The 9,771-nt window shown below is 35.8% G+C and overlaps 1 pseudogene; it reads left to right on the top strand.

The window, feature by feature from the left end:
* Window positions 1–4,216: 4,216 nt before the first annotated feature.
* LOC114206234 (large ribosomal subunit protein eL32 pseudogene) lies at window positions 4,217–4,607 on the top strand (annotated as a pseudogene).
* The last annotated feature ends 5,164 nt before the right edge of the window (window positions 4,608–9,771 follow it).

Here is a 9,771-nt window from a genome sequence, read left to right as displayed (position 1 = left end):
GAGCATGTCATGTTATTTTTCTCTCCACCTCACTGTTCACCTCCCCACCTTCTACAGACATCCTGTGTTCCAAGATTATTAGAGGAAACTTAAGGTCAATAGTTCAAAGCAAGTAATTTTCATCTGTTAGGAAGGGGAAATGGATGAAATATAAGATGTTTGTTTTGTGTCTTTGTATTCTTTCCTCTGACTGGTTGTTGGTGATTATGTAGCTTAAGGACGATAATAGATTCAAGGGATCATAAGATACTTTATATCTATAATTCATCTCATTAAAGGTATGTGATTTATATATTACCTGTATCTAAAAACATTAAAGAAATTTGATGCACCTCAGCTAAAAGAAACATCAACATTAAAACAAGGTAACCTAAAATGGAAAACCAATAATTTATTGGTGTGATTATTAGTCCTTCTCACAAGTATATTTTCACATTCAAGGTTAAATAAGTTATATCTCTAAAATGCTACAGATCTATCCAATAGAGGAGGAAGACATCCTCTGTCAAAGGGTGATGAGGAAAAAGCCATTTGAAGCACAAAATAATACAAATGTGTTTTATTAATATTCTAATAATATGATAAAATATGGTATTTTTAAATATTAATTTATAGAATACTCTAATTTTAAAGAAACTTTACCCTCAGCATCTTCTGGTTAAAAATGCTTTGTTAATAACCAGAAGAATTAAATTTACCATAACGTTAATTAAAAATAGTCAAGAGAGTTTGTAGGCAGAGAGACACGGTTTAATAAACCATACATGGTCACCTTTAAAACATTTGAAAATCGTGTTTTAAGAGATAACTCCCTAAGAACATGGAACAAGATTGGTCATCATTTTGGAGATCCATTCATTCCTTTTAAAAGAATTATGAAAGCTCGGAAACCTACTGAGAAAATTTTGGGAATGTTTTAGTATGTAGAACCTAATTCCAGCAATTTTGAACCAGTGGTGAATTTCTGTTGTTTTTTTGTAGGGGCAGAGAAAAGAAACTCAATGACTTCAGGAATAAAATAGCCTGAACCTTTTTATCGCTCACATTAAATTCCTTTTAATGAGTCACCCAGGGCTGATATAATTCTTCTATTATTACAGATTGGGAAAGAAAATGTTGCAGCCTGAAAACTTCAGACAAAATCCTAAATCTGGTCAAGGTAAAGTGGCTTTAATAAATCCCAGTCCACTTACAGGTTTCAAATCTTTAAAATCCTGCATGAATTCCACATCTGACCTGGCCTCCCTTTTATTTACTTTGGAATAAGGAGTGGATAATATGCTAAACTCATTTCCAATTTCCTTCTCTGTTTTGTTTTTTGTTTTTTATTTTGCACTTGGTATATTCCCCAGAGGCCCTGGGGAAGGCTGCTGGCAGCCATTTACGTATATCCTCTCTCTGTAGTGTCTGTTCTTGGAAAGGTGTAATTTATTGTCTTTACTTCCTTCACAGAAATTTTTTTCAAACTCTTTTCTTCTTCCAGCTAGGTCGTTTTGAACTTCCCCTCTTTTTGTTCCACAAATCCTATCAAAGAGTAGTGAGTCCCGACAATAGTTCCACATTGTGGAAGCTGGCTCAGAATTAGCGAGATCTCTCTTGATGCCATAATGTTCATAATCCCCAAATTAACTATGCTTTTTTTTTCCCAAAGGTGAACTAGAATTCATATGATCCTTTGTGACATTTATCTAGCAGACAAGAAATAGTCCAAGTTTTCTTGTAAGCTTAAGGTTAAATGTGCAGTTCAGTCAACATACCAAAAATTTTGAAATGCACGTCAGCCCAAGACTTGCCCCTGAGGAAGCCAACCAATGCATTAACAACCAAAGAACAACAACAACAACAGGACACTAGGGAAAATTTGCATAGATAGATAGATAGATAGATAGATAGATAGATAGATAGATCGATCGATCAAGACGAAGACACAAAAATGTATGCATATAAACGCTTTCCTAACCCTGTTTGTGATGTCAAATGCTCCCCCACACAATATAAGAAACTTAGCGATTCATTTTTTCTTTCCATATCAGTTTTAGAGTCAATATTATGAAGAAAATCACCATCATCTATAATGATAGCAAGGTCAATGTATTTGCCATTCTACATAGTGCTTCAGCTTCCATGGCCATATTAAAAATAACATGGTCAATAATCTTCAACAAAGCAGGGAAGAATATCCAATGGAAAAAAGACTGTCTCTTCAACAAATGGTGTTGGGAAAATTGGACAGCCACATGCAGAAGAATGAAGCTGGACCAGATTTTTACACCATTCAGAAAAATAGACTCAAAATGGGTGAAAGACCTAAATGTGAGACAGGAATCCGTCGAAATCCTAGGGGAGAATATAGGAAGCAACCTCTGGGACTTCGGCTGCAGCAATTTCTTGCTAGACACATTTCCAAAGGCAAGGGAAACAAAGGCAAAAGTGAACTATTGGGACTTCATCAAGATAAAAAGCTTTTGCACAGCAAAGGAAAGAGTCAACAAAACCAAAAGACAACCAACAGAATGGGAGAAGATATTTGCAAATGACATATCAGATAAAGGGCTAGTATCCAAAATCTATAAAGAACTTATCAAACTCAGCACCCCAAAAATGAATAATCCAATCGAGAAATGGGCAGAAGACATGAACAGACATTTCTGCAATGAAGACACCCAAATGGCACACAGACACATGAAAAAATGCCAACATCACTCGGCATTAGGGAAATACAATCAAAACCACAATGAGCTATCACCTCAAACTGGTCAGAATGGCTAAAATTAACAAGACAAGAAATGACAGATGTTGGCAAGGATGTGGAGAAAGGGGAACTCTCTTACACTGTTGGTGGGAATGCAAGCTGGTGAAGATACTCTGGAAAACAGTATGGAAGTTCCTCCAAAAGTTGAAAATAGAGCTACCTTATGACCCAGCAATTGCAGTAATGGGTATTTACCCCAAAGATACAAATTTAGTGTTCTGAATGGGCACGTGCAATCTCTATAGCAGCAATGTCCACAACAGCCAAACTATGAAAAGAACCAAGATGTTCATCAACAGATGAATGGATAAAGAAGATGTGGTATACACACACACACACACACACACACACACACACACACAGCCATCAAAAATGAAAGCTTGCCATTTGCTATGATGTGGATGGCACTAGAGGGTTTTATGCTAAGTGAAATAAGTCAATCAAAGAAAGACCATTATTATATGATCTCACTTATATGTGGAATTTAAGAAACAAAACAGAGGATCATAGGGAAAGAAAGGAAAAAATAAAATAAGATGAAATCAGAGAGGCAGACAAACCATAAGAAACTATTAATCATAGGAAACCAACTGAGTGTTGCTGGAAGGGAGGGAAGTGGGGGGTTGGAGTAACTAGGTGATAGACATTAAGGAAGGTACGTGACATAATGAGCACTGGGCATTAAACAAGACTCATGAATCACTCTTTACCTCAGAAACCAATAATATATTATATGTTAATTAATTGAGTTTAAATTTAAAAAAAATGAAAAAAATAACATGGTGTAATGTCTACTGGGAGTATAAATATCAATATAACAGTGAGAAACTCCAAGAACTTCCTGGAATTCAATAGAGATGGAGAATTTTTTTCTCACTAAATGATGACTTGGGCATTAAGCTCTTTTCTAAATCAAACCAAATACCACTTCTATATTTGCACAGTCAAATTGAACTGATTTTCCAGGCTTCATGCCTATTCAGTAGAAGTATCCAGACTCCATCTCTCACTTTTACCACTAAAATCTTTACTTTCAGTAGGCTCCAAGCAAGATTCTCAGTTTTGTTAATGAAAAGATTATAGAATTATGGCAGCTCCAATATACCCTGGCATTGCTGTTGATCTTGAACTCCTATTCTTCTTTTAGTGTCTCCATTTTCAGTCTTGTAATAGACTGTGAACTAGAGTTGAGAAAAATGAAAAATTGCTTAAGCTGTTTTGACAAAACCATCTGAGAATCAGTTTTTGATGCCTCAACCATTGTAATCATGCCTTGGTTCAAGGAAGGGAGAATACTTTTAACAGATTCTATATGTGTACATTAATTTGTCCAAGTAGTAAACATAAACAGACTTCCACATCTCATCTACATCAAAAAATGTATGTGTTTTGATTAAAAAATAACTAATGGCTCTCTTCCTTGGCTCTGCCTGTGGAGGTGGCAGCCCTCTGTTAGTGGGCATCATGGCTGCACTCAGACATCTGGTGAAGCCCAAGATCATTAAAAAGAGAACCAAGAAATTCATCCAGCACCAGTCAAATATGTCAAAATTAAGCACAACTGGCAGAAACCCAGAGGTATTGACAATAGGGCACGCAGAAGATTCAAGGGCCAGATCTTGATGCCTAACATTGGTTACAAGAGCAACAAGAAAACAAAGCACATGTTGCCCAGTGGCTTTCAGAAGTTCTTAGTGCACAATGTCAAGGAGCTTGACGTGCTGCTGATGTGCAACAAATCTTACTGTACAGAGATTGCTCACAATGTCTCTTCCAAGAACCGCAAAGCTGTTGTGGAAAGAGCAGCCCACCTGGCAATCAGAGTCACCAATGCCAAGACCAGGCTGTGCAGTGAAGAAAATGAATAGACAACTTGTTGTGCATGTCATATTTGTGTTAATAAAACCATAAAACTAAAAAAAAATGACAAAAATAACTAATGGACATATACTAATTTTAAGAGTAGCTATAATTAGGTAATATTTAACAAATATGAAATAGCATTTTCTAGGTTTGTTCCTACAGTATTTTTTAGCCATACCCGAACTGTCCAAACTTCAGAGTTTAGGACTGATTATATGTCATGGGGAAGTTGAAATCTATTCCCCTCTTACTTTCTAGAATCACAAACTTTCTTTCCCTTATTTTTGTCCTGACATTCTAGAATATAATGGGAGTGTCAAGAGAAATTTAGGTTTTCTGACATAATTAAAAGATATTTATTTTCTCATAGACATACATACACTCACTTCTATCTCCCCTATACATACACACACACACACACACACACACACACACATACTACCGCAGTGAACCTTCTGGACACATGGAAGACATCTTCCTTGCCATTTGAAATTAGGTATGGCTATGAAACTTTCTTTGGTCAATGAAAAGTAAGCAAAATTGATGTGGTCATGTCTAAGTGAACTCATTTAATTACTGATATTTCATATAACAAATTTCCCTTTCACCTAAAGTTCCAGATAGTACAACTTTTATCAGTTTGAGTCTCAGACAAAGGAACTATAATTGAGGGTTAATGGATTGCAATTTTTTTTTTAGCAATTGAGCATTATGGTTATATTCATGCTTCATTTGTTAACTTATTCATTTATTTTAGAAACAATATTAGTTACATTTTGTGTAAGTTTCTAAAATTAAGAGGTTTAGAAATGAAATTTGCTTTTCAAGAGTAATACTAGCTTTAGTAGTTAGCCCTATCTCATATTATCTGCATGAGCTGCTAACTTAAGAGCATTCCATGGCCAACTAGATGAAATATCTCCGGGATAGAGAGTACATGTGGATACACCTGTGAGCCACAGAGATTAAGTCCTTCACCATTTTGTAAGAAAAAAAAAGACTAATATAAATAAAGAGTGAGAGAGAGGGAAGGGAGACAGAGAGAAAACTAAGAGCTAGAGCTTTGGTTCTCAACATTTAACATGCTTCAGAATCAAGAGAGCTTGTTAAAACACAGATTGGTGGGTGTAGAAGACAGAATTCTAAGATAGTTCCCAAGATTCCCAGTTCCAGGTCCATATATGCATTTTTGAACTTATTCAACTCAAGCGCTAATTTAGTTGGTGCTGTGAAGGGATTATTGCAGAGGCAAATGAGGTCCCAAGTCAGTTGACCTTATGAGAGAGTGATCATCTATGTGTGCTTGACCTAATGTTAAATCTGGATCTAGAGGTCAGAGACATAGCAAGTGAGAAATCAGAAGCACTATAAGGTTATGGTGTACCACTCAGGCTTAAAGGTGAAAAGGACCACAGACAGGGCATTATGTTGGAGCTGAGAGCAGGCCTTGGCTGACAACCTGAAATGACATGGGACTGCATTCCTATATCTACAAGGAACTAAATTCATCCAAAAACCAGAATGAGCTTGGAAGTCGATTCTTTGCTAGAACTTCTAGACAAAAACTCTGCTCAGCCAACACCTTGATTTCAGCTCTGATATCATGGGCAGAAAAGCCAGCCTGATGAATTGTGACCTACTGATCTGTGAGTGAATAAATGGTATTGTTCTAAATTGCTACATTTTTAGTGAGTTTTTGTTTGTTTTTGGTTTTTAGATTTTATTTATTCATTTGACATTTGGCAGAGAGAGAGAGAGAGAGCATGCACAAAATCAGGGGGGAGTAGCAGAGGGAAAGGGAGAAGCAGGCTACCCGCTGAGCAGGGAGCCCATTGCAGGACTCGATCCCACGACCCCACGATCATGACCTGAGCCAAAGGCAGCCGCTTAACCGACTGAGCCAGCCAGTAGCCCCCGTTGTTGGTTATTTGTTACACAGCAAGAGAAATTGAATATACTGGGCCTTACCCCCAAAAGTTTGTCATTCAGCTGGTCTGAGGTAGGGCCTGAGAATTTGTACTTCTAACAAATTTGCAGATGTTACTACTGCTGCCAGTCCACAATTTGAGAACAGCTATATGGAATAAGGGCTTTGGGCCATGAGTGACACAAGTAAGACAAACGAAGAAGTGGTGGGTTATTGGGTTCTGCTGTGTGAGAATGCTTTCTGACTCCACTCAGTTGGCATTGTGGTCAGGTATCAATAAAATGTAAGTGAATAGTGTAAGTAAGGTTGTTTTAGGCTTTGATATTCCTGAAGACTCAAGTTGTTTAATCAGAAGTAAGACCACATTGTTTCTTGATTCAACTTTCATTGGTACTCTTGTTACTATGATTAACTATCAAGGAAACACCCAGTTTGCCATGACAGTGACATAGATGGCTTGATGAACTGACTGCTACTTCATCTGTCATATGGTGGTATCCAGGAGAGTAGGAGAAAATATCACTTTTAGAATGTTTAGATAATTCTACATCTGGACTCTGAGTGAATCTTCCTTTATTTTTTTATTTGGTACATATTAAAACTAATATGCCAAAATTGAAAGAATAGCATAATGAACTCCCATGCTCTTATGAGCCACATCAACAAGCTTTAACAATGAATAAGAAATGGCCAACCCAACAGTGAGTTAAGCATCTGACTCTTAGCTTCGGCTCAGGTCATTATCTCATGGTGGGATAAAGCCCCAAGTTGGGCTCCACACTAGGCGGGGAGTCTGCTTGAAAATTCTCTCCCTCTGCCCCTCCCCTGACTCATGTGCTCTCTCTCTCTCTCTCACTCGCTCTCTCTCTCTCTAAAATAAATAAATAAGTCTTAAAAAAAAAAGAAATGTCCAACCCTGTCTCATCCATGTCCCCATTCAATTTCTCACACCTCAGTGATTATTTTGAAGCTAATCCCATGCATCATATTAATCACTAAATATTTCAGGATCTATCACTAATAGGATTTTATTTTTAACATAGCTATAATATTTTTAACACAGCTATAATGTTATTTTAACATCTAATAAAAATGGAAATACTCAGTGTTTTGAGATAGGCTGTTACTGATTTTCTTTAAATTCATGTCCAGATATATGGGTTGAGATTAGAATGTCTCTTTATCTTTCCTGCCTTTCCGGGGGCGGGGGCGGGGGAGTCAATTTTTAGAGACAATTGGTTTCTAGCTTGGGGAAATCTAAGGAAATTCATTTGATCCAGAATATGTAAAATTACTAAAACATAATTTGAACGTACTTTACATTGTAAGGGAGATTTACCTGAAGTTAAACCAATGGAAAAGAGGCTATGGAGATTCTTTACAATGTACCTTTTCAACTTTCCTATGACCAATTATTTTAGTGCATATGTGACAGATGAATATTTTTTGTATTGTAAATGGCTACTTTTTCATCACTAAGGCTTTTTCTTAACCAGAGGTTCCTGTGTTTTTTCCTCATATACATAGGGTTATGTATATGAGTTTAAGAGCTAGAGCTGGGAGTAAGTAAAATCCCCCAAATAATGAACAAGAACTCAAACCACAAATGAAAATTTTTGGAGGGATTATAACAGACAGGATGGGAAGGGAGAGATGATTTCTGCATGAAAGGGTGGAACAGAAGCCCATATAAATGTTTCAGTATGTCACCTTCTAGTGCTGTTCTAATTTTGTTTCTGGAATCAAAAACAGAAAATGGTGTAATCTCATTTCTTAAAATCAGTTAAGGGCTAAATATCACATCTTTGTATCACATCAAATATCTTTGATACTGAAAGAAAAAATAATAAAAGAAGCAAGATTTGTTAAGGTAAAGATTCTGCAGACAAAAGAAAGCATTGACACCTCACATTATCTTTAGTGTTATATGACTTTCTAGTCTTCCTATTAAAACAGGTTTATTTAGAAAGATAACAATCCACTAACTTTACTATATTTGCTATGAAATAAATAAGTGATGTTTGTGTTTTGATTTCATTTTGATAGCAGACATTAGAGTATATATTTGAAGTTCTAAGCAATATCTCTGTCACCAAAATTTCTAAGTTTCACATTCTACTTGATGCTTTCACAAAATGATGAGCTACATGGCAAAGCACATGAATAGTTTAAGGAGTACATCATAAGATCGCTGAACAAAAGTTCTTTTACATTGTGGGTAAATATTTTTCAAACTTATTCTTTCTCTGTCACCTAAAATTTGCATTTGTTGAAAATTATGGAATACTTGTAATTAGTAGTAATAGAAGAAACTTAAGTCAACAGAAATTGCCTAATTATTCTATGTAGAGAGAATTTACTTATAAATGACAGGAAGAACATAAGTCTCTGGAGCAGTCTTGAAACTTCACAGAATCTTCTCCTACAGAACTGAGGACCTTCAGAGGCCAATATATATCCCTCATGTACACCCTAGGATTTTATAAGCCTGGTAGGTCCTTGTTTTATGGCATAACACAAATTTTACCCCAGACCACTTTTCCTGAGTGGGGCATCTCGGTAGAGACAGAATAAGTAAGTAAGTAAGTAAGAGAGTAAGTAAGTAAATAAATAAATAAATAAAGCAGTCACATAAATACATTTACATTTGTACGTATAAAGATATATACTTATTTACATTATGTGGGTGTTCATATATAAATAAATATGTATATACTTGCATATTATATTCCCTTTGCCTGAAACAATTTTCTTTATGTCACTCAGTTCCTTTCTAGTCTCATTCAAGATTCAGCCTAAATATACTCTATACCTTCTATCCCCACCATCCTATCAGCAAATAAAAAGTTTCCCTGATTCGTAATATCAAATAGTATTTTTATAATTTTATCTTATAACAGATATTCTTCAGTTTGCAAATTCAAATAGTCAAACTGCATAGAAATCATTGCCCAAGTTAACATTTAACCATTGTTAAATGATCAAATGGGTGTATACTAAAGTTAATAGAATTTGTTAATAAAGTAATACCTCAGTTACTGACATAGACTGGATAGTCATTCAGAAAATCCTTTTTATTTCCTTTCTGCTGAACATAATCCTAGACTATATAGCCTGGCTAAAATTGCTAAGTGAGTCCATGTGATTTATTTTAATCTGAGTTATATGAGTCATGTATAATACCTCTAGTCATGATCAACTAAGTATTTCCTATGTGGTCCTCTCGTCT

This window comes from Eumetopias jubatus, unplaced genomic scaffold (assembly GCF_037043125.1).
Source record: "Eumetopias jubatus isolate StellerSeaLion01/CBP00866 unplaced genomic scaffold, mEumJub1_p1.0 scaffold_2, whole genome shotgun sequence".
Taxonomy (NCBI): Eukaryota; Metazoa; Chordata; class Mammalia; order Carnivora; family Otariidae; genus Eumetopias; species Eumetopias jubatus.
Note: the sequence above shows the minus strand (reverse complement) of the source record. Positions and strands in the feature narration are given on the sequence as shown.